Below are 25,473 nucleotides of genomic sequence, written 5' to 3'. Positions count from 1 at the left end.
AATGAATAATAAAATAGCTCAGCCTCGCTTGGAGGGATTTCTTTCCTACAATTGTCTGATTCTTTTAGAACAAAGACCCACAAATTATGTGAGCCTGAGCAGGCTTGAGTTTCCATATCTACGAAACGAGGGAATTGATTGGTTGACCTGTAGGATACCCTCTAAATCTAAAGTTTTACCATGCTATTGCTTTTCCCATTGTAAATAAAATTAGAAGGAATGGACTCAAAATGCAACAGGAAGAAATGATATGACTGAACAAGCATTTATTGATCACCTATTATGCCTTAGGTCCTGCGCTAGCTCTAGAGTAGAAGATAAAAAGGACACAGATCTTGCTCACAGCCTGGGAAAGAAGGCAGACCCTTAAGCAAACCACTTTAACAAAGTGACAAATGCAGTAATAAGGATCAAGTACAGCATGGCAGGAGATGAGCATGGATAGAAAGGCCTGGATTATAAAACAAGGATGGTGGCCCTCGAGTTTTCAGCAAGAAAAGCACATGGTCAGAGTTCAATTTAAGCAAGTAACTGTCAGAAGTATACAGAGTAAATTGTAATGAGCCAGCAGACATTTGTCTTCTACTTATTCAGACATTTCTTGAGCACCCACTTTGTTAAATGCAAAAACTTCTTGCTCTGTTTTTATGAAGGAGATATGGAAATGCATTATACCATTTCTTTTTAAGGAAGGGAAACAGTATCTGTCCAGGATCCCTAATAGGGAAGGAACAGAGGGTCTTGAAGGCTTTTTTGTCCCCCCCCCCCCCCAGTGGCTTTATTCCCTTTCCTTCAGGATAATAAACCCGCTGTTAAAAGTTGAACAGATTGAATGAGATTGACCCATCAATTTGCTTATGGAGTACCTGCTATTTCCACAGCAGTAAACCAGGCACAGTGGGAAGAAAAACAGTAAGCCCTGAAGGAAAGTGGGGAGTGTAAATTGGGTTTGAAGGATGGTGAACAGGTTACTGTGGCTGAAATGGAGGGAGGTAGAGATAGGCGGGAGACAGCTGACCAGGTTTATTTCAGGCCAGAGAAAAAAACTACATCACATAGGCAACAGCAAAGTTGGAAAGTTGAATCAAAAGTCTGGTTTGTTAACATTGCAATGTCCCACCTGAGGGAGCAGGAACTGAATCTGCTTATCCCCACGTTGCCTTTCCACACACCGGGCAGGAGTGCCATCATGTACTATTTAGTCGACCCTTCCTGGAGTTTCTTCAAGCTTCTCACTCCCCACGAACTAACTTAATCCTCCCGCTAGAGGGCAGTCTAAACCCACAGATTCTATATTGGGGACCCCGCCCCACATTTCTTAAGCATTATTTCCCCCACTAATTTGTCCTTTTTAAAATAATTTTTTATTTTAATTTAGTACAGCTAATATATGGTGTTAAATTAGTCTCAGGTGTTTTCCCACTAATTTGTAGACGGATCATTTTTACCTGCCACAACCCCTCCACTCCCCGCCTCCCTCCCCACCCTCCACCTCTACCCCCACCCAGACCCCTCTCCCCATTCACCAGACTCATCTGTCTTGGAAAATCACCACTGGCTCCGTATCAGAGCAGGAAAAGGTTGTAGAGCAAGGAAGGTCTCGCGATTCTCCCACTTCTTGCCCTCTCAGTGACATCATCCTGAATCCTGACACAGTCCTCTTCCTGCAGCTGCCTTAAGGAGTTACACCTTGGAGTGGAAAGTGTTTTCACAGGGACCTGGGGGCAGCCGCCTTACACAGTGAAGTCTTTTGTGTCTTCCTCATCCTGAGAGTCCCACAGTGGCACAAGGCAGGGAAAGCACATGGATAGTTGTGCATTGAATACAATTGTATTGAAGAGCCAGATATCACATCTCTAACGGTGGGATTTAAGTCAGGAGGAAAGGTTTAATTTGGGGAGGCTTTCCCAGGGTTTCCCAAACCAATGCCCAGTGTAGCTGCCTACACAAAGCCCAGTCTACCATCATCATTGTATAGAGTCTTTGGAGTTAAGACCATTACAAGGTACCAGGGAGATGCATGGTACAGAGAAGTTGTTTGGAGACCCCAAACCAAGTGAGAGCAGCCTGGGGTTCCAGTGAGCCCTCCCACCCCTCTTCTCTCTGAAAATACAGGGAAGCTAGCAGCCCAACAATCCTGAACAGCACCAACAGCTCAGACACCAGGATAAATACTCCCTGAACCAGACAGCCCTAAAATGTCCTGGATCAGTGAAAAGATGTAAGAGAAAAACAGGACTGATGTCAAGGCCAGTGGGATTCAATGGAAGTGAAGAAGTCAATCTGACCACCAAATATTTACAGAACTCCCCTACCCCATCTACAACATCTATTCACCTTTCAAAAATATTTGGATCTTTTTGAGGAGTCTACTGCAGGATTTTTAAATGGAAATGGTGCCAACATTGCCTTTTGCGATTTTAGCTTAAAATTGTTTTACAGATAAACCCTAGCCGAGAACACAGCACAGATTCACACACCCTTTCCTTTCATTCATTTCAACCACTTGCTCCCGGACTAATAACCAGGTCCTCATTCATTCACACATTCACCAAGTATTTATTGAAACCAGCTGTGGATCAGGCAATAAATTAGTTCTAGAAATTCAAAGGTAAACCCAACAGAGAGTGCTGGGTCCTTAAGTAGCTTATAGTCTAATTACCCTCTTCTGTCCCCTCCCCAATTCAGAAAAAAGCAAACAAGTAGTTTTGACACTCTGTGATTAGTGTTACAATCCAGGCAGCTCTTGGGTGTATTTAGACATGCTCAGGAGGCACTCTAGGGTAGCTTTCTGGAAAGTTAATTGTAGGGTGTATTAGTCTGCTATTGCTGCTGTAACAAATTACCATATATTTAGTGGATTAACACAATTCTGTAGATCACAATTCTACCATGGGTCCCACGAGGCAGAAATCACTGTGTCAACAGGGCTGTGTTCCTTTCTGAAGGCTCTGGGGAAGAATCTGTTTCCTTGCATTTTCCAGTTTCCAGAAGCTATTCACATTTCTTGGCTCAGGACCTCAATCCTTCGACTTAAAAGCCAGCAGTGTTGTATCCCTCTTACCATTCTTCCATCACCACATTTCCCTCTGACTTCACCAGGGGAAGGTGCTCTGCTTTTCACGGACTAATGTGATTAGATTGGGCTCACCTGGGTAATCTAGGCTAATCTCTTCATCTCAGTCTTTACTGAAATCCCATCTGCACAATCCTCTTGTCATGTAAGATAACATATTTGCACTTTCCAGGGATTGGGAAGCAGACATTTATTCCTTTTGCAGGGGCCATTATTCTACTTACCATGTAGAAAGACAGCCACATAAGGGGAAGGGCAACAGAGGTGGGGTTTGGGGTAGGAGGCCCTTTCCAAGCAGTTGGAAGAGCTTGTAGAATGACCAGTAGGTGGGAATCACATGTATTCCAGAAACAACATGGAGTTTTCATTGGAATGAGGGAGGGAGTTATTCACTCAACCCACATTTATTATTATTTTTTAAGATTTTCTTTATTTATTTGACAGAGAGAGAGAAAGAGAGAGAATGAGCAGGGGGAGTGGCAGGGAGAGGGAGAACAAGCTCCTGGATGAGTAGGTGAGACTTGATCCCAGAACCCTGGGACCAGGACCTAGGATCATGACCTGAGCTGAAGGTAGACACTTAACCTACAGAGCCACCCAGGTTCCCCTCAACGCACGTTTATTAAATGCCCACTATATGGTAGGTGCTATTTTGAGGGTACAAGGATGAACAAGACAAAGTCTCTAGTCTCTGTCCTCTGAGGCTACAGTGAAAAGCAAGGGCCAGATTATGAGAGGCCTTGTTGACCTTCTTAAAGAGTTTGAGCTTTATCCAAGAGTTACGTGGAGTCATCCATTCATTCATTTGACAAATTTTATTGAGCACATTCTATGTGCCAGGCACTGTTCCAGACTCTGGGAATACAGAAGTTTAAGAACTAAAGGGAAAACAACAACAACAACAACAACAACAACTAAAGAACCCCTGCCCTCACAGAGCTTCTGTGCTAGTTGATGTTAATTAAGCAAGGGAAGCAGGTGTCTGCTTTAGAGAGATCATTCTGGCTGAGGTATTGGAGAAGAGATTAGAGGGAAGCAAAACTAGAGGTAGCCAGGCCCCTAAACTCCCTTCCTCAAGATTCAGTCTTTCTCCAGCTTTGTGTCACTCCTTGGACACCTCCTTTTTTGTCAGGAACCTCCTTTCCCCTCTATCCTCCAACTGTACCAATTCTGCAACATCCTACCCCAGCCCCAATTTAACATTCTACACCTGGTCTTCCCAGGGCAGCAGAAGAAAAGGATGAAAATGTAAATATCACTTCCACTATGTATCAGAATACCTGATTCCAGCCACATCCTTGCTTCTGCCGACAATTCCATTTCTCTAAGAAGCCACCATTCTCATCCCTTTTGATGGCTATTTTAACCATATCTACATTCATTAAGTCCTCAAGCCCAGCTTGACCCCTTCTCTTTCAGGAGATTGCTTACAGACCACCAGTTAACTCTTCACCTCTAGGTTTACCAACCTATGCAAGTACCTGCTTGTGCACCCTTCCTCTCAGATATCCCAAGCAACCCCATTCCTCCCATCCACCCCCTGTGTGTCCATCTGCTCTGTCACAGTTTTTTTTTTTTTTTTAATTTATTTATGATAGTCACAGAGAGAGAGAGAGAGAGGCAGTGACACAGGCAGAGGGAGAAGCAGGCTCCATGCACCGGGAGCCCGATGTGGGATTCGATCCCCGGTCTCCAGGATCGCGCCCTGGGCCAAAGGCAGGCGCCAAACCGCTGCGCCACCCAGGGATCCCCTGTCACAGTTTTTATTAATCCTCTACCTCCTTGGTCTTTCCCTTCAACATTTGAGTATGTTTAAGCTCTTCCAATCTGAAAAAGCCATCACAAAAATCTTCCCTTTGATCCTTCACTCCTCACCCCCCTATCCACTGCTTTATAGTTTCCATTAATTGCCAAGCTTCTAGAAAGAAGCTTCAATGTCCTCATGTGTCTCTTTTATTCCTTAACCCACTGGAGCCTGGTTTAACTGTGACTGTTCTCATACCAGCATCCCAGTGACTTTCCTGTTAATGCAAAGGGCATTTTCTAGCCCTGCCCTTCTGCCAAACTTGTGTTCTGGTCACTTCACTGACGTTTCCTCCCACCCTCCTTTCTGATACCCTGTGGTCTCAGATTTTCCCTATCAACCTGGTTGTTTCTTCTCAGCTTCTTTGGTAGGGCCCTTTCTCTGTTGCGCCCACCTAGGTGATCTCACACATGCCCACAGCTTCACAACCATCTATTATCCAAAGAATCCAAAATTGCCATCACCTGTCTATACCTCTGCTCTGATTTTGGTTTCATAAATCCATTCTGCTAGACATCCTCAACTAAACATTCCACAGATGCTTTAAACCCAACATGTCCAAAATTAAACTTATGTTCGCTCCCCCAACACCTGGGCCCTGTCTTACTCCAGTCCCCCACTTGGTGCACGGCACCATCTGCCACTAATTCCCATGGCATCAAGTAGAGAGTGATTCTAGATCCCTCTGCCCACTACCTACATTACATCTATAATCAAATATGATTGATTTGACCTCCTAACCATCTTGTGTGTCTGTCCTTTCCTTTCCATCCTCACTGTCACAGCCCTGGCCCAGTTTTTGAGATTCTCTGATCTTGCAACTCTGAATGTAGCCATAACTTCCTTGAGCTGTCATCCTGTACTCCTAACGTGGCAGGAAGCAAATGGCACTCTCCACTTTGAAGATACTATTTACAAAGGGTCAGCAGGGTAAAGGAAAGCTACAGGAATAGTGTGCAGTACTTTAGGGCCAGCAGGAAAGCAAATTTTCACCCCCAGGCCAGAGAAGGCAATTGAGATATCTGAATTGAGAAAAGAGGGGAGGGAGAGGGAACCACCCAGAGGGAGCTGTGAACTTTGGGTGAGGGTGGCAGCCAGCCCACGGTGACTCCAAAGAGAGGGAAATCCTGAGAAACAAATATCCAGACCTATTCGACCCCCTTCCTTCCAATCTCCGGCCAGGGTTCCCAGGGGCCATCCCATACTAGGAAGCCAGAGAGCCAAGATTGAGTCTGCAGCAGCAAAGGGAAGATACACAGAGCATCTTCCAAATCCTCTTATGCAATATGCCAGAAGGTTTTTCTGATCATATCACTCCCAGCTCCACTTGTCTATACCCTGGGTTCTCTGTCACCTGCAGGGGAAAAAAAAAAAAAATCTAAATTTTTTGGCATGCCCTGGTTTCTCTTATAAGGAAATATTTTTCTCCGTTCCAAAGTGCATTATAAAGTCTCTGATAAAATGTTCAACCCTACTGAAGTTCAACCCTATTTCCTGTTAGCTCTCCATTTGGGAAATTTTCACTCCAGCAACAGACATACTGACGGCCACTAGGTCACTCTGTTCTCTCAGGCCTCGGAGCTTAGCCTGATGACAGGGTCACAGATATTTATACTGTGAACAAGTGGTGAATGAGTGAATGAATGAATGAATGAATGAGTGTTTTTATCCCCTGTGGCTCTTGAGGATTAGGAATAGGATCACATTTCCATTATGATTGATGTACGTGCAGAGCATTCTGTCTATAGTCATCGGAATGGTTCACATACATCCTCTCATTTGCTCTTCACAAAAGCCCCGAGTGGCTTAAGTGAAGCTGATATTATTACTGATGCTCAGAAGGTGGAGTGGACTACCCGAAGTCACATGGCAGAGGGCAGAGAGAAGAAACACAGGCTTGAGTCTCCCCTTTCATGGGCTTCTCCTCCTCCTGTCTTGCTCAGGGTCACCTACAATTAAGGGTCCTTTGCATTCGCTTAGATTTCATCTTTTATGAGAACAAAACAATATCCCAAGAAGTCCTGACTTGTGAACTCACTTTTTACACTTCCTCCCCCTGTAGGACTTCTGGTTAATCAAATTCTCTTCCTAATAAATATCCTCTTACTGAGCTCTGGAGTCTCTTCAATTTCTATAACTCTATGAATCTAAGAATCGTGTTGGGTTTTTGCACAATTTTGTATTAATGAGGAAATTTTAGAGGTCTTCCTGATATTCCTGATATATTTTTTAACTCTAGTAAACCCCAAACAGACTGAAACAGTAGCATTTTAACAAATATTTCCTTGAGACCAGTAAAGGGGTAGGTTGGCAGACGTTTCCATGGAAACCCTGGCTGGGGAGTCTCAGGCTTCCAAAGGAGTTTGGGAGCCTGGAGACCCTGATACCTGAAGGGGAATTGTAGAGGAGGGAGGCTTGGGAAGCAGGTGTTGATCCTTACTGACCCGCCAGAAAGGAAGGAGGGCCCCCGGGGCGGGGGGGGGAGAACTAACTCAAGTTTTGAGGAAATTGTACTTTGAGATCAAAGATCATGGTTACTATGCAAAGCAAATGCAAATGAGGAGCTGGCCAATTAATGATGCGTGTGTGCCTGTGTGCCTGTGTTGGGTGGAGTCTTTAGGAAAATTCTTCTAGAGACCACTGCTCAAAGACAGCACTAAGAGTCCAAATTTTAAACATACAGCCTAGTGATGAACGAAGTGGGTTTTCCCCTGCCACGGTCGGGTCGGAGGGCCCTATAGCTCCCCTCCCCCTGGGGATCGCGGTCCTCCGGGGCTCAGGTCGCACCGGGCGCTTGGGCCGAGAAGCCCCCGCACGGCTGAGCGCTCGGCGCCCGGACAGCGCCCCCCGCCTGCGCCCTCCAGGTGGGGGCTTTTGCAGGCGCCGCCACCCGAATGACCCCGGGGGGAAGTCCTCGCACCGACGGGCCGTTCATTTTCAGCGGAACCACCTGGCATCCTCTGACGCCGAGCAGCCGAGCAGAGGGGTGCCCGCAGGGGAGAGTCACCGCCATCTGCAGGGGCCGCGCTCGAGTGGGAAGCGCAGCGCGGCCGCCGGCTCCCGAGCACGCTGGGACGGCCGCGGGGGAGGGGGAGGGGAGGGGAGGGGAGGGGAGGGGAGGGGAAGGGAGGGGAGGGGAGGGGAGGGGAGGGGGAGGGGAGGAGGCGGAGGCGGAGGGGGAGGGGGAGGGCGGAGGCGCCCGGGGTTCCGGGGCCCGCCCCGCCCGCGCTCGCGCTCGCGCTCGCAGCCGAGTGGGCGCTGCGGGTGGAGCGGGCGGAGCGGGCGGCGGGCGGCTGCCTGTCCGGGCCGGGCCGGCCGCGCCTCTGTCGCCGAGCAGTGCGCCGGGCCTCCGGGACATGGCTTCCCCGCTCCCGCCCGCGGCTCCCGCTATTGTCTCCCCCGGGGTGGCCTGACTCTGCGGGTCGCGCGCGCTCGTGGCCCGGAGCGCTCCCCGCCAGCGCCCCCCGCCAGCGCCCCCCGCGCCCCCCGAGCGGCTCCCGCGCCCAGGGGCGCCTCCCCGCCGCCCGGGGGCGCCTCCCCGCCGCCCGGGGCCCCCCAGGGCCGGCGCTCGCGGCGTGCGGCGCGCAGAGGGGAGCGGCCCGGCCGCGGGCGGGGGCCGGGCAGCCCGGAGCGGGGCACACGGCGCGTCGGGGCTCGCAGGGAAGCCCGCAGCGAGCTCAGGTAGGACGCGCGGGACCGGCGGAGGGCGCGGGGGCGCGGGGGTCAAGGGGCTCCCCTTGCAACCTGGCAGCAGCCGAGGCGCCACAATGCAAGGGGCCGGCCGGGGCGCGGGCGCGGGCGCGGGGCGGCGACAGACCCAGCCCGCGGCACCCTGCAGGTTGCCGACTCCATCCGCCGCCCCGCCCCGCCCCAGCCGCTTCGGGGCGCCTCGGCCCCGGGCACCCCCTTCCCACCCCTTTTCTCTAAACACACTTCCTGGCTCCCAGCTGCAAGGCGATCTGAACCAACCAATGGTTCGGGGGTTTGTTTAAGATAAGAAATAAAAAGCAAAACCTGCCCCGGAGTGGGGGTGGTGGGGTGCTGCTTTCCCTTGCAGTGGGTGAAAAGTCAGCATCTAGCCTGGGAATATATACACGCTTTAGCCAGACGGAGGGCAGACGTGGCTCCTGCCTTATAAGGGTACTGCAGCAGCAGGAGAAGCCGAGCGGGAGAGGGGGACCCTCAGGCCTGAGTTCCCGGGCCCTCCCGGGAGGCGCTGCTCTCCTGGCTGGCACTTGTCTCCTGCTCGGCTCCCGACAGCGGCGGCTTTGATGTCGGGGAGCAATCGCAGCAGCAGGAAGCCTGGGGGACGCTGCCAAGCCGGGGTGGGGTAGGGTGGGGAGCCAAGGGGCTTGGCAAGCTCCTAGCTGTGAGAAGAGATTACCGAATGTATGAGGTTAGTTAGTGCACACACCCTGCTTGGCTGAGGGGTGTGTGTGTGTGTGTGTGCAGAATCTGCCACTGCTCTGGTTCCTCCAGGCCAACCTTCTTCCCCCTCCGTCCCCACCCCCTTTCGGGGTCTTTGTGGCTCCCCTGTCCCAGTTCCACCAGCCACGCCTGGGATGGAATCTATCGTCCCCTCTTGCCCTGATGTGTTTTGTTTTGTTTTGTTTTTCCCCTCAATTCCGTTGGGGAATTTCGTACCGGCTGGCTGGTCCCAGCATGGCACCAGATTCCTGAGCACACAGCTGCGGGGCTTCCAGAAGTGGGCCAACACTGCCCTCCTTCTCTCTCTAAACTACCTGTCTGAGATGTGGCCAAGCAGATGTAAGCAATTTGCACTGAATTCCAAACCTGTATCAGTTTGAATGAAAACTTACTCTACCACTACACTAGGCCTTGGAAAGGTATTGGCAGAGCAACATTTCAGGGGGTGGCAAACTGGATCCCCAGATACTCCTCCTTCCCCAAGTCCAGCTGTGGACTACAGCAGAGAGGTTATGAGACTTCAGAACTGCATCTCCTCCAGAGCCTGGCACTCCCATCTGGGGTTGTGTCCATGGAAAAATTAAGTAGAGGCACATTTTATAGCTCTGCCTGGCAGCTAGCATCTGAGGAGATGGTGGCTGCGAGCCGGAGCCCGGGACTGAGGCTGTGGCTGCTTCTCCTTTGGCCTTTCGGTGAGCTTAAGGTTTGATTTCCATGGCTCTGAATTTACTGCTGAGTGTGCATGGGTGTGTGTGTCTGAATTTGATCAAGCTCTCGGCCCTGGCCAGAAGGGAGCCTGTGCATTTTCTTCTCCCTGGAAGCATCCGTGAGGGGGGTGTGCTGGGCTGAGGAAGGCTCCGGGGATCTGAGGCCTCACAATTTTCTCTGGGGTGCTCCTTTGGGATTGCCCAATGACCTGGAATGCTCTTGGTCTTTGCCATGACATAATGACCCTCTAGCAGACACCCTACAGCCTTGTGGGCCTTTGGTCCCCTCTCTGGTTTCCTCACCACATCTGGCCTGGTGCTTTGCAGGTACCTCATCTGGGTAGTCCTTCAGTTTGGACAGCCCTGCCACATCCAGCAGGGAGAAAAATGAGAGAACTTCGTTTCCTGTGAGGGGTTTGTGACTGGCCATAAACTTCAAGCTGCTCATGCTCCCCACGCTCCCAGAATGTGAACCTGGACATGATAATGCTGAGGTGTAGAGAAAACAATGGGTGGTTTTGAGGCCAGGGGGCTTGGCTTTGAGTCCAGGTGTAACTTACTTCCTAGTTGTGTGAGCATGGACAACTTGTGAACCTAAGAATTAGTTTGCACATCTGTAAAATGGGAGAGAAAATACCCTTGGCTCATAAGACTGTTTTAAGGGTGAAATACCCTGCTTACCATGAACTGAATAAAATCATGTGTACAAAAGCATTCTGGAAACTGCAGAGTACTGTATCAATGCGTGTCATTCGCCCTGAGTTTTAACCTTGGTAACAAGGGAGGGAGAACTGGTGAGAGTTGGGACAGGGATGGGAGAAAGGGATGGAATAGAGAATGTTCTGGGACATGGGACAAGGGAAGAGTAGTGTGCCAATACCAAGGTATCTATTTCTTGGGTTACTTCTCTTTTTTGGTGGTGGTGGGGGGGGTGGTGGTGTACTTTAAAAAAGCTTTGGCAGGATGGGAGCCAAGAGGGAAGGAAACACTGCTTAACAATATTTATAGGAAAGGGGGAAACAGCCCTCAAACTCTGGCTACTATTCATTGACAGGGTAGTGCTGAGCTAGCAAATAATATAATAGCTAACACTTACTGATGTCAATCAGTTCATAAATGACAGAGGAGGGATTTGAAGCAGGCTGTTTCACTCCAGACCCTGTGCTCATAACTTCGATACCACTAATAGAGACATCTTGGGTCTTCGGAGAACGAGAAGGGGTAGCAGAGTCATGGAATTCATTTTTACCAGATTCCCTGATTTGAACGCTCATGACATGTCACCAGACTGGGACACTCCTTAGATATTAAACTTCTCAAGGGCAGGGCCCAGCATAGCTCCTTCTGAATTCCCAGGTGTTTGGGGAAGGCACATGTATGCGAATTCCTTGCCAGCTTTTCTCTGCTTTCTCATTCGTATCCCTACCTTCAGTGTAAGGAGAAGACAGGGGATAATCAAGTCAAGTACTTTTGCTACCTTCTGGGCAACATTAATAAGAGATTTGGGACTTGGGGTACTCCAGAAAATTGAGGCAAATCTTTTGTTTTTGTATTTCTATATCTGTTTTATTTTGCATCTGTCTTATAAAATGAAACTTAGGAGACTATTATTCTTGCACATCCTATGACCACCTAAGGCTTCAGAACTGGAAAGGACTTCTCATTTCCCTGAGAAGTCGTCACTCTCCCAAGGTCACAGATACTAGTGGTGCTAGAACTTTATGCTTGCCCCATAGGCCACATATGACCAATGACAGGACCTGTCTTGCAGCACTTCAGAGTCATACGTAGACCCTGCCAGTGACTTTATTTTTGGGGAATTCTCTTAGGGCACTGGTGATGGGATTCACTCACCCTGAGTTTCTATGTTGGTTAAAGACATTAAGGACACAGAAGACAACATACTTCAGGGCAGAGGCCCTCAAAGTCTGGAGAAGGAAGAGGAAAGAGGTTCTCAATAATCCTCTGGCAGAGTACAGAACCTATGATTGAAAGAATCTAACAATTCATTCCTTCCTCTTTTGGGATACTTCCACAGGATGTCTCATCCAGCAAAGGCTCAGTAGTACTTCCAAAAGGAACCAGAGATCATCTGCCTCTTTAGAGAATGTTTTCCTTTCACCAATGCTTTATTACTCCTGCCTTTATTCCTTCCTGAAAACACTGTTCAATTCTCTCCTTCCTAGACCTTTCCCTCTCTCTAGCCAACCAACCCTAGACACCATGAGATTAATCTCCTTGGAGGCAGTGCTTTCTTTTCTTCTTGGCAATTCTTCCTACTATGCTCTGTGTGTCCTAAGTCTGTGCTCCTGAGGGTCCTGTCCTAGAAGTTAGCTTCTTCTTCATCTCCTCTCCCTGTATCCTCCCCAAATGGAGGTGAGTGTCAGGAATGAGAGCTGCTTTACTCAACATGGCCAATTGCCCATGTCTGGTGCCTGGCTAAGGCCAGGCCCACCAGGAGTAAGTTTGTATGGAGGCATTCTCTCCAGCCAAGTTATTCTATCTTCATGTAGTTGGTACCCTTGGCAGCAGACCCGAAGACATAGGGTGAGGGGAAAAAGAGGAAAGAACTAAGAAGATTCCATTTTGAGGAAATGCTACATTTTGCCTTGCTAGGGAGAAGAAATGGATATGAGCCTTTCTTGTCTTAAGTCCCAAACTAACCCAGAAGACAGGTAAGTGTAATGATGGGGCTCTTCCACAGTTGAGACATCTCTTGAGGGCCCTGCTTTGCTGGAAGCAGAGCATCTACCACTTTCTTGATTCACCATGCTGTTATGTTTTCCTAAGGGTAAATAGAGGAAGTTAAGCTGATAAGGAGCACCATTAAAGTGAATTTAATTTTGATCCAAAAAGGAGAGATTGTTTGCAAATTGGGTATTAATGGGAACCTGGGAAAAGAAGACATCTTTATTTTACCCCAAAAAATATTATGGCCAGGGTTTCACATTTCCACTCTAGACTTCAAGAAGGCAGATTTTTTTTTTTTTTTTTTGATTAAGAGAAAAGATAGCTATAATTCCCTGACAAGAGACTTTGAAAGATAGAGTGGTTCCAAGGGGTTGGCAAATTCTCTGAAGTGCAATTTTGACAACACTGTTGCAAATGGTTCTGGCACAGGAGGCAAAAAGGAGCCACCTGAGCAAAAGTTCAAGTACCAAGAAAGTCAAGAGCGTGTGCTGAAGAATAGCCAGCAGCATTGAGTGGTCCACTGGTAGCTTGCTTGCTTGCGTGTTTACTTTTTAAGCTTTTCTTCTTTATTTTCCCCCCTAAGTTTTAATTTTAATTCCAGTTAACATACAGTGTTATATTAGTTTCAGGTGTTGTCCTCCTGTAACTTTTCAGACATTATCTTTACTTTCCCCTTCCCCTAATGTTGGAGAAAATCATGAGGATGAAATTGTGTCTTCCCCTTTACCAATGGGATAGCTGAGATTCCAATTAGGCTTGATTGAAATGAAGATTAAGAAACATGCCAAAGATAATTAGAGCAGAACCAAAGTTTGAATCCAGGTCAGGATATCTCCAACACCTGTTGTTTCTTCCTTCGGTGCTCCCCTGTAAGGGACCTCTGAGAAAAAAAGTGTCGGTGAGGCCCAAGTTCTGAATGAGATGGGGTTTCCCCAAGAGTCAGTTGACAACAGAAAGGGTTGTTCTCAAAGTTGTCTGTGGAAGAAGCTATGGTCACAAAGGGACATAAGTCAAGATAATGTTTAAAAAGAACTCATTCATTCAACAGATGTTTTTTTGAAGGCTTACTGATGACTTTCAGGGCTTTCAAAGTGATGAGGGCAGAGAGCCTTCCAGAACTTTCAGTTGAGTGGGGACTACAGACAAATATATAGGCTGTGGAGTGGGTGAGTGGGTGAGTATGGGATGCTTTGAAAACTCCTAAGTGGGGCATTGAGGGTAGTCAGACTTCCTGGAAGAAGTTCAATGTCAGCCAAGATCAGAACAATGAGTAGAAATTGGGGTGGGGGATGAAGTGAAAGGCAAAGCAGGTGACGTAAAAGTAGTTTAACCTGGCTAGAGCCATTGAAGGAGCTTGTATTTTATCTTTTATTCACAATGTATCTGACACTCTCCTCAGTGCATGGGAGTAAAGAAGACAGACACATTCCCTGACCTTCTGGAGTTTGTGTTCTGGGAGAACTTAGTTCATTAAGAATTAAACCGAGCATCTTTATTTTGCCGACTGGGATTCTATACGTGTAGATCCACCTGAACTTGGGGGGAGTTTGAAAGAGCCTCTTCTGATAGTCCTACAGGTAACATAGCGTAGAGGCAGAAGGTGGGTTAATCAATGGTCGGGTAATTCTTCCTCCAACAAAAATATCTTCAGTGCCTCTGTTCCTTCATTCTTATATTTACTGATTCATCAACTGAAGGGCAGTATACATTCAGTATATAGGTAAGAGGATGGTTCAAAACCTGGCTCTCCCACATACTAGTCATATGATCTTGGGAAAGTTACTTAATTTCTCTGTGCTTCTGTTTCCTCATTTGTAAGATGGGGGAAAATAATAATACCAGGGGGGAAAAAAAGGCTGTGGTAAAAATGAAATGAGTTCATTTCAGTGTACTCTAGCACAGCCCCTGCTACGTAGTAAGGGCTTAGTAAATGATGGTAGTTACAGTTATGTTAGAGGGATATAAACTTCAATATGGTCCATGACCTTGAGGTAACCACATTGTACTCCAAAAGCTGCAAGTGAATGGATGAGTTGCTTTATGACGGGAGGTAATCCTATAAACTCACAACGAGGCAGCTGTCACACAGCTGCCTCAAGAGCTGGAGTAATCTGAGGCAGCATTTCAGAGAAGTATAGAAGCTGGGACCATAGTGCTTCCTATTTTGGGGCCTCTAAACTCTTGAGAGTTGAATAAATGCTATGGGGTATGAGCCTGGAAAAATAAATTACAACTTGCCTTCCTCATTCAGAATCTCTAACCCTGCAGCAGGGAGATGTTAAATGTTCTCCTCTGAGTTGGTCTGACCATGCTCAGAACACAGTATTTAAGGGCTGTGTCCCTGGTGTAAAACACTGTGCTAAGCATCGTGGGGAAGACAAAGGTAAATAAGAGATAGTTCCTATTCTTAAGATGAATGGGCTTATGTCTGTGAAAGTACTTTGTGTTTGTTTGTTTAAAGATTTTATTTATTTATTAGAGAGAGAGAGAGAGAGAGAGAGCACTCTCACAAGCAGGAGCGATAGAGGGAGTGGGCTCCCCACTGAACAGGGAGTCCAGCATAGGACTCGGTCCCAGGACCCTGAGATCATGACCTCAGCCAAAGGCAGATACTTAGCCGACTGAGCCACCCAGGCGCCCCTGTGAAAGTGCTTTGTATCTATAAATCACCTACATGAATAAAAATTATCTTAATTCCCATCACTAGTAGGTATAATGCCAAACAGAGTAAATGCTGTATATACTTAAAGATGTTCAAAAGGGAGTGAAAGTCACTTTAGGTCATAGGAGGTGAGAGAAGGATCAAATATAAGAGCAGGCACTTGAAGAAGGCAAGCCAGAGTATTCCAGAAGGTGCTAGCATGACTGAAGATTTGTGGGAAAACTCATGGCTCTGGGGAATGGTTAATAACCCTCAGCATTTAGGGAATGTGCAGGGCACAGGGCTGGGGCACAGGGCTGGGATTCGGTGTGGGGAGTCTTGAATGTCTGATAATGAGCGGGAGAGCTAGAAACCTTTTCTTCAGAAGGATGATGTGAATAGAGCCATTGCTGCAGGGTTTTCTTGCCAGAGGAGCATAGGGCTTCAGGGGTTAGTGGGGAGACAGACTTTAGAAGGCTACGTTAGTTATTCAGGTAAGAGAAAGAATAATCATTTTGGGTGCCTGATATGTGCTTTTTTTTTTTTTTTAAGATTTTATTTATTTATTTATGATAGACAGAGAGAGAGAGAGAGGTAGAGACACAGGCAGAGGGAGAAGCAGGCTCCATGCAGGGAGCCTGACGCGGGACTCAATCCCAGGACTCTAGGATTAGGCCCTGGGCCAAAGGCAGGCGCTAAACCGCTGAGCCACCCAGGGATCCCCCTGATATGTGCTTTCGATAGGTTGTTTCATTAAGAAAAGTAATCCAAAGCTTGGAAAAGAATGGACCAATTTGAGAGAGGTTGGATTAGGAAGGCAGGGGGTATTTCCTTCCCTGGAGGTGGATTGGTTGTGGCTCAGTCTGGAAAGAGCACTGGAGTGGGAGTCAAGGACATGCCTCTAGTTTCTAGTCCTGCTTCTGCCACTGGCTAGCTGTGTGGCTCCAGACAAGTCATTTCTCCCCTCTGGTCATTGGTTTTCTCTCTGTCTCCCTCCCTCCCTCCATCGCAGTGACACACAACATTACATTAGTTTCAGGTGTACAACAGAGGGATTCAACTTCTCCATATGTTACACTGTGCTCACCACCAGTTTAGCTACAATCCGGCACCACACAACACTAGTACAGTAGCACTGACTAGATTCCCTGTGCTGTGCCCTTTATTCCCGTGACTTATTCATTCCATGAGTGGAGGCCTGGATCTCTCACTCCTCTTCACCCATTTTGACAGTTGGCCATTGGTCCTCTTATCTGTATGATGGTGGGTTGTCTTTCGGTTTTTGCTTGTTTATTATTTGCTTGCTTTTGAGTGGCTTGGGAGGTAAAAGAGTGTTTTGGGGTAAGGAGGGAGGGTACAGAGTTGTATTGGGATAATCACAATGTCAGCTTGCACTTTCAGCAAAATGGGAGGTGCCTGGGGCGCATTCTATGGGATGGGAAAAACACTATGAATTTTGGCCTCAAGCAGGTTTCGATTTGATTCTTGATTCTACTGCCTACTAGTTTTGTGGCCTTGGGTAAATTAATGAGTCCCCTTTCTGCTTACTACTTACCTCATCCATTAAATAAGGATATTAATACCCATGTAGTAGGATTGTTGTGAGGATTAAACAAGATACCTGGGACAAAATCGCAGAGGGGAAAACCAGGTCTCCTTCTTTCCTTTTTATTTATTTTTTATTTATTCAGAGGCAGAGAGAGAGAGAGAGGCAGGCAGAGAGGCAGAGACACAGGCAGAGGGAGAAGCAGGCTCCATGTAGGGAGCCTGATGTGGGACTTGATCCCGGGTCTCCAGGATCACACCCCAGGCTGCAGGCGGTGCTAAACCACTGTGCCACCGGGGCTGCCCTCCTTCTTTCCTTATATTTCTGCCATACTCGTATTCACTTAGCCTCTTGCCCAGCCCTGCCCTCCTCCTCTTTCCCTTTCCCCAGAATAAAGTATGACTCCTCCACTCCAGTCACGACAACGGGCATATCCTTGGGGGTACTAACTTGGCAGACTGTAATGGTGTTTCCATACATTGGAGTGGTATTTCTGTAAGGTGGCCTGTGGAACATCGGCCCTAAGATGTCTGTACTCATGGTCACACCTTGGCTACACTTATCCAGCTGAAAGCAGTTTCAACTAATCCCTACTGAGAATGGCCTGTGACTATTGCTGCCCTTGTGGATCTCGAGGGAGAGTCACATGGACAAAGCCTCATGAAAATGAGACTGGTGGAAAGGGAGCATGCTCCACTGCGCCGGGTGGGCAGCTGGTCTACCCCTCTGTCGAGTGTCCCCTTTGCTGGATGTAGACTGGTACCATGTCTTATGGAGGAGACCTCTGTCTCCCTTGGGACCTTGAACATCAGAGCATGTACAGAGCAACACCCAAAGAAATCACCATGATTCCTTGCTCTGCTCCCCCACCCCCTAGGTCACTTCCTGCTTAGAAAATAAGTCTTCTTGACCCCTCTGCACAGATGAAAATTGCTGTTTTAATGCCATCTAAGGCATATGTGGTGTTCTTGTGCCCCAGACCCCAGGGCCACCATTTCAATCTATTGTCACACACACACACACACACACACACCATAAGTGTTAAGCAGATACAAAGAGTAGAAGTCAGGAGAAATTGGAAGAATTGACCAGGGAAGGCTTCTGAAGCTCTTGAGTCTGCGCGGGGAGAGGAGAGACAGAAAACTGGGAAGAAGGAATCTCCTGCTGCACCAAGGGCTTTTGAGGCCCTAAGACTCAGCTGGGCAAGAAAATAGAGCAAAATAGAGCGTAGGGAGTCTCTACAATGCTGTCAGGGGTCCTGCTGAAGACACTGGAACCTACCATCGGGACAGAGGCACAGGAGGGCAACAGGGGGGGTTTCTCTGTTGACCTGGGTAAAATGGAATCCTTGGTCTCTTTCGAGGTTCAGTGTCCTTGGCTGACCCTGAGCAGAAGGGTCCTTCTGTCTGTTACCAGGAAAAGTGGAGGGGAACTTCACGGTGGGGGTGGGGGATGGAGGGGGGTGAGGGGATGGGGGGAAGGTCTGGTGGCCACGTGGGTCAGTTTTAGCTGACAATAGCCAAGGCCAGGGATTGGCAGGGGTCAGTGACTTGGTGACAGGCTGCCTGCTGGGCCACACTGAGGGGGACATGTGTTCTGAACGGGGGCAAGACATGCCTAAGCCTCAGGCCCTGAGACCAGGGAAGCCTTGAAGAGGCACAGCTGGCACCAGAGACCCACCCCCGCCTACCTTTTAATGGATCATTCCTCCCAGCCTCTGGAAGTTTCCCTTACCACTTCCAGAATGGATTAAGTTGGGCACTCTCTCCTCAGAGGAGAGAGACATTTGCTTTTTATTTTATTTTATTTTATTTTAAATTTTTTATTTATTCATGATAGAGAGAGAAGCAGAGACACAGGCAGAGGGGGAGAAGCAGGCTCCATGCAGGGAGCCCAACGAGGGGACTTGATCCTGCGACTCCAGGATCACGCCCCCTGCCAAAGGCAGGCCCCAAACCTCTGAGCCACCCAGCGATCCCCAACATTTGCTTTTTAAATGCAAATGTCCCTGGATGGGGACTAACGCCTTAGCCTCTAGCACCCCCCTGTAAAGTAGTGTCAGATGTTTGGTGGTGTTTTGTGTGTGTGTGTCTGTGTGTGTGTGTGTGTGTGTGTATGTTTTCTGGGCTGTAAAATGGGGGCTGCTCGAGAGGGGAGCAACCTGGTCTGCGAAGACACCAGGGCCTCTCCAATGTACCCTGACTTAGGAAATAACCAACCACTCCTGAGGTCTGCTGGAAGCTACGTGGCCTTTGGGCAAAGGCTCTGCTGGGCTCGGCTGCCTGGAGTCCCCTTGCCTGGCATTCTGGCTCCCTGGTGGCCTCCTGGCTGGCAGGGCCTGCCTCCAGTGTATTGGAATGTGAACTCTGAAAGCCCAGAGCTGCTCCCTGGAGCTAAAAGGTCCTATTTCCTTTACTTCCGGGTTCAACCTCCTGTCTGCTTTTCTCCGACTTCTTTGCCAATAGCACAAAGATCTAAGATTGTGATCTTGTGGTGTTTAAGCCAGTTTCCTCTCTACTCATCTCCTCTCCTCTGGGGGCTGATGAGGGAGAGAGCAAGGTGGAGGGGATGTGGGAGGGGGCTGGAGGGATGGGAAGGTATGGGAGATGTGCAGGGGCAGATGTGGGTAATTGTGTAGGGTATGGGGGTTGTGCGAGGCGTTCAGGGTATGGAGGTGTGGGGGTTGGGGCATGGAGTATGCATGGAGAGTGTGGGGTGCTTGTGGGCGTGTGGGGAAGGTATGAGTGTGTGTAGGGTAGAGAGGGAGGGGGTGGGAGAGGTAGGTCTTGGGGGATGTGGAGTGTGCACAGGGAAGGGAATGAGTAGTGTGGGCAAAGTGTGTGTGTGTGGGGGGGGGGGGGGTGTATGTGCAGTTTATGTGATTACCATGGCTTGGGTCCCTGAGAATGACTGTAGTCTATCAGGGATTTTCTTCATCGGGGAGTTAGCACTACTGAAGATACTCTTATTATCAGGCCACATGTCTAGATTGCTGGGCTAGAGATAGTGGTGGCAGAGGGACAGCGGGCAGGTTTTGTGAACGCATGCAGAGCCTTCCTACTGGGAGGGGGCAGGGAGCTTGCCCTGGGCATGGTGTGGGGCGTGGGCCTCAGCTCCTCAGGTTCTATAGAAGACTGGCTCAGCCTTTTTCTGCTTGACTTCCCTTTGCCCTCCTCCAAGCCAAGCAGGTGGCTCTCAGCTGCTGGCATCCCACCGCCCACACAGCCTGTGACTGCCCGCTGGCTCCTTCATGCAGGCTTACAGGCTTTTGCCTCCAACCTTCCCCCAGGCAGCATGTGGGGGGCGGGGGGGGGGGCTGTGGGCCTTACTTTCTGCACGCTGTGTGTAGGATCATTCTGGGGACCAGTCTTCCGGGTCCTTCTCCTCCTCATCCTGGGGTTCCAGCACACCTGGGCCAGGTGTGTACTTGTTGGGGGACAGCACAGTGTTCGGGTTCAGATTGTTCTTGAGTGTCAGTGCCGTGTAGCTTCTCCACATTTGGTCTGTGGACCCCTCTCCACTCTGCCACAGATCTGGTGTGAGACTCAGGGCAAAGTCACTGACACTTGGTAGGCCTCCATCTGCTTATCTCTAACAGACAGGAGGACGCTGTCATGGAGGAGAGAGAGAGCCTCTCAGATGTCTGGGAGGTTGCTACCAGAAAACAACCAAAGCATTGTTTGAATTGAATTAATTGGAAATGCTCCCTAAAAATCTAAGCTCTGATCCCTAGCAAAGGTGTCCTTCAGGAGGAGGTCCCACTTGGCATTACTCAGTGCACACTGGTTAGTTCAGTGCCTCTGTAGTTATCCCAAGATACATCCCCTCCCCTAGCCATGGGCTTGGGCCATAATCTGAAGTGCTGCTCCTTCATTCTTGCAGACTCTGATGGGTTAGGTGCACCCAGCATGCCCAAACCATGAGGCCTTAAGGCTCATGAGGACTTGGGACACAAGCATCTATGTGGCTCCCATCCCTTCCCTCTGGTGAGTCCTCTAGGCAGAGCAGAGACTCTTTGGTGTGTTCTGTTCTCTTTTTGGCGCCAGAGCTGCTTGGGAACAGCTGTGACCCGCTTTCTGGATTCGGTTTAATGGGCTGGCCTCCTCCAGGGAGTTTCCCCAGCCCACACAGGAATCCTGGAGAACTGGATTCCAAAGGACGTGATCTGGGGAAGCTGGACTGGAGATTGAGCTGGAGGTGACAGGTGATAGCACAGGCCTTGCCGGAGGCATTGGTTTGCTTCTTAGCAAATGGCGCTGTGTCCCAAAGATGAGGAGGGGAGGCAAAAGACCACGAGGGCAGCTGTGTCCCCATCCCCCACTCCACCCACTTTCTTACATCCTCCTCTGAGAGGGGCTTCCTTCATGGGGTCTCCAATACCCTCAGAGAGATTAAAGTTTCTTAGACGTTGATGTTTAGAAATGTTGGGGTAGTTTTTCTGACATGGGATGGGCTGGTGTGAATCTTGTTTGTAAAGAACTTTCCTTAGGAATCCCCTCAGCTGGAGACCAAGATTGACAAGGGAAGGTCATCCTGGGAGCTCCTTCCCCCCACCCACATCTTACTGCCTTTTTCTGGAGGGCCAAGGAAGCTGGAAGAGTAATTCTTAATCACCAAACTGCTTACAGGGAGCCCAGCTGATCAGAACTAGAAGGGCTGGTTCTATGGGCTGGGGTGGCTTGGGGTGGGGAGAGGAGGGAGTGCAGGAAGTGCAGACCAGACCAGACAAGAGGAGATGTGGCTGCTCTGGCTCCCGGGATGGTTCCTGGATTAGAGATCCACACACTGCCAAGACCTTTCTTCCCTCTTGGCCAGGGGTTCCATTGAGCTGAGTGCCAGCTCCCCGTCTCTGATCTACATTGCCAGCTCTAGGAAGGAAAGTTTTGAAAGGAGCCACAAGCTGCCTCAACTCTTCCATCCCTGACTTTCTTCTTACTCAAGTCCTGAATTTGCAGGGTTTGTGCTAGGATCTGTGATTTTCAGGGCTTCTGTGTGTGCGTGCACAGGACCAGCTGCACACATGGTTTCTTTGTTTTTTTTAACTTTTTAAAAATTAATTAATTAATTAATTTATGATAGTTACACAGAGAGAGAGAGAGAGAGAGGCAGAGACACGGCAGAGGGAGAAGCAGGCTCCATGCACCGGGAGCCCGATGTGGGATTCGATCCCAGGTCTCCAGGATTGCGCCCTGGGCCAAAGGCAGGCGCCAAACCGCTGCGCCACCCAGGGATCCCCACACATGGTTTCTGAGGTGGGATTGAGGACTTTAGGGCTCTGAAGGCAAACCCAGCTCCATCTAGCCTGTCACACAGGCCCCTAGCACCTGTCTCAGTTCTTCTAGGACTCGAAGAGCCCTCTACTAACCCTGGTATCAACTTGGGCTTCAGATAAGTGGAATGTCTCGGGTAGACCCAGGGAATCCAGGGATGGAAAGTTAAGTTCCAAGAACAAAGACTGAACCATGTGGACCTGCTTTAATTTGGCCAAGAGGATGCTAGAGAGTGGATGGGTGGGCAGGAGGAAAGCACAGACGGTTGTTTTCTGTGTCTTCACACTTGGAAATAAGTGATACCCACAGAGAGGGAACATAGATAAGAGAAAGACCTTGTTGGTCCATGTGATTCAGTGATGGGCCTACACCAAAGAGGCTTGCAGACAGAGCTGTGTACAACCTATAGGTTTTCCGCGAGGAAGCCAGGATCAGATGGGTATTTGTCTGAGACAGGGAGTTGACCTTTCAGATACACCTTCCTGTTGGATTCGTGATGCAGGGCACACTGACCTTCCCTCCTAGAGCCGAGCCTCTTGGGGCTGGGGTGGGTGGGTTAACAGGGTGGCAAGTGTATGGAGGGAGAGGTGGGGGTTGGATCCCTGGCTGCAAAACCAGTGGGATTTGGGATATGGGTGAGTGTGGGTGTTGGGGGGTGGAAAGGGGCAGGGGTCTTCTGAAGATAAAACTCTGGAAGCCAAAGGGTTTAAGTCTGCATGGTCTCCTTGACCCATGTTGTTCTAAGAGGAGGTGCTGAAGGTCCCTTCCAAGGTAGTCCTAGAACTGAGTCCTCTTCCCTTATTAAAAACTGCTCCGGGGCACCTGGGTAGCTCAGTCTGTTAAGTGTCTGCCTTTGGCTCAGGTCATGATCTTGGGATCCTGGGATAGAGTGCCACATCAAACTTCCTACTCAGCAGGAAGTCGGCTTCTCCCTCTCCTTCTGTCCCTCCCCACCACTTGTTCTCTCTCTCTCAAATAAATAAATAATTTTTTTAAAAATAAAAACTGCTCAAAGGTGGGATGCCCAAGGCTGGGGGCTTGAGACCCTTCATATATATATATATATTTCTAACCATCTTGCTTGACAGCTCTCCATGTTCCCTGCCCCATGAAGATGGGCCAAGACATGCAGTGTTTTCCTGCTTTGTGCCCCAAGATGAGTGGGGCTTGAATTATTTATGGGGATGCCTGTCACTTTTGCTAGATGGTGAGCTCCCTGGATGACTGTGCCACAGTTATCTGAATACTTCGAGGAGGAGTGTGGCACCTGGCGTGTAGCTGGTACTCGGTGGCCATTGGGATTCAGTTCTGTGGGTCTGGGTGGGAAATGACCCAGACCCCTCAGGCTGAGCAGAGCAGTTCTGAAAAGGCACCCTACAGCCAGGCAGCAGGAAGCCCTCTCCGCCCACAGCTGGCCCCTGGGGCTCCACCCTCTCTGGCACAGGGACTGAGCAGAGCCAGCTCATTCTAGGGAGTTTCCTCTCCTTTCTCTCCACCCTTTGACTCCAGACCATTGTGTGGCTCTGCTCTGACCCTGTTTCCTCCGTGGCCAGCCTCCAGCCATCCTTTGGCAGCCATGTGGACTATTTGGTGCCTGGTGCTGCTCAGATCCTGGCACTGACCTGCTCACCCAGAAGCATACCCTCTTCATCTACCAGCTGACTGCATGGGGCTTGGTGGAGTCCCTTTCCCCACTTCCCACTTGTCTTTCTGGTAGTTCCAAAACTGTGGTCTGTAGGGTCAAATCTGGTAACATATCTGAATCACCTGGGGAGTTGGGGAGGGTTTGTAATGATCAGAATCCAGGGATTCACCCTGAGTCAGACCCTCCAGAAGAGGGGCCAGGAATCTGTACATTTGGAAAAACTTCCAAGATGATCATTGGGAGCATTCAGATGTGGACTTTGTATTAGATACTATTATCCTGTCTACCTTAAATTTTGTGAGTGGCCTGATGGCAGTGTGTTTATATAGGGGAGGGTCCTAGTTCTTTAGAGATTCAGGCTGAAGTATTTAGAGGGGAAGCATTTGCATCTTACTATCAAGTGGTTAAGCAGAGAAAGAGAGCCTGCCTATGGGGAAGTGTAGACAAAGAGTGCCTGCGGGTGGTGAGTGGAACCCAGCTGAAGGTGGTCTTGTGGACAACTTGTATTTGCTCTCTGAAAGACAGACACGAGAAGAGACCACAGCCTGGGCCACTTAGGTGTGCGACTCCAGGGGGCGCCATTCACACGGTTCTCTTTGTGGTGGTCAGAGGGTGGCATTCACATAGAATCCAATGTGTGGGTGTGCCTTGGAGTCGTGTGACACTGTAGTACTTGGCCCGGCTGCTTCTTCCTGGATGGGCTGCAAAGACCCAGGCCCTCACCACCCCACCTCTTTCCTGGGATTTTTTTTTTTCTTTCCTGGGATTTACATGAATTTTTTACAGCATCCCTAGGAGCCCTTGAAGACGAAGGGAATAGAGCAGTTTCTAATTTGTCAACCCTGCAGAAGCTGGCGGAGAGGGAGCTGAATTGGGGAAGGGGAGGCGGAGGCAGGAAACATGAGATTCTGATTCCTAAAATACTTTGTGTATCCCCACCCGTCCCAGAAAATGAAATTTGGGGCTTGAGTTCTTAGAGGAAGCCAGCTCGCTCTAGCTCTAGGTTGTTGGGAACGTTGCCCCTGCCTTCCCTCTTTCCCCCTCTGGATTTCCCTTGTGCCTGGCTGCCACTCTGTATTTTCACTCCACCTTAGGGGGTGGCTCTCCTGGTCCCAGGGTGGGGGTCCGGGTGTGCTGCTTGTCTACCTCCTCACCTTCAGAGTGAGCAGAGCACTGAGCCTTTCTGAAGGAGCAGCTGCCAGTATGGCCCTGGGCGCAGGATCTGTCTGCAGGCTGGGCCTCCTTCTCTGCATGGCTGACAGGCAGTCTGGTGGAGTCCTGGCAAGGCACCAGGGGACGGTGGTTAGAGAGGGGTAGCTTGGCTTTCTTCATCTGAATTCCAGTTTTGGAAGAACCTCAGGAGCCAGGCCCACTGGCTGGCCCACCCATGGGCCTTTCTTCTCTTTCCTCCTAGGGCTAAGGCTGCTCTAGGAGGTGACGTTGGAGTCCTCTGAGAAATTTGACTTGAGGAAACCAATTGGTTAGAATCAAGGGCCCAACGTTGGAAGTACTTTGTGAGGTGGTTCTGTGTGTCCGCCCACCTGCCTTTACAGATGCCAGACCCAGCCCAGTGAGGTGATACCCAGTCCTGTGTTGGTAGGACCCCAAGGAAGGGCACCAGCTGCATCCTGATTACCGATCTTATGTCTAAAAACTTTTACTACC

General features: G+C 49.4%; 1 protein-coding gene across 2 annotated transcripts in view; it reads left to right on the top strand.

The window, feature by feature from the left end:
* The first annotated feature begins 8,423 nt into the window (after positions 1-8,423).
* PIK3C2B (phosphatidylinositol-4-phosphate 3-kinase catalytic subunit type 2 beta) overlaps positions 8,424-25,473 on the top strand; it is a 66,303-nt gene continuing 49,253 nt past the window's right edge. Inside the window, exon 1 of one of the 2 annotated variants that reach the window (XM_072759377.1) lies at positions 8,424-8,561. The gene's annotated coding sequence lies outside the window, so the exon portion shown is untranslated. The remainder of the gene's footprint in view (positions 8,562-25,473) is intronic. The other variant, XM_072759378.1, reaches the window with a different exon arrangement.

The sequence above is a fragment of the Vulpes vulpes genome, chromosome 5 (assembly GCF_048418805.1).
Source record: "Vulpes vulpes isolate BD-2025 chromosome 5, VulVul3, whole genome shotgun sequence".
NCBI classification, from domain to species: domain Eukaryota; kingdom Metazoa; phylum Chordata; class Mammalia; order Carnivora; family Canidae; genus Vulpes; species Vulpes vulpes.
Note: the sequence above shows the minus strand (reverse complement) of the source record. Positions and strands in the feature narration are given on the sequence as shown.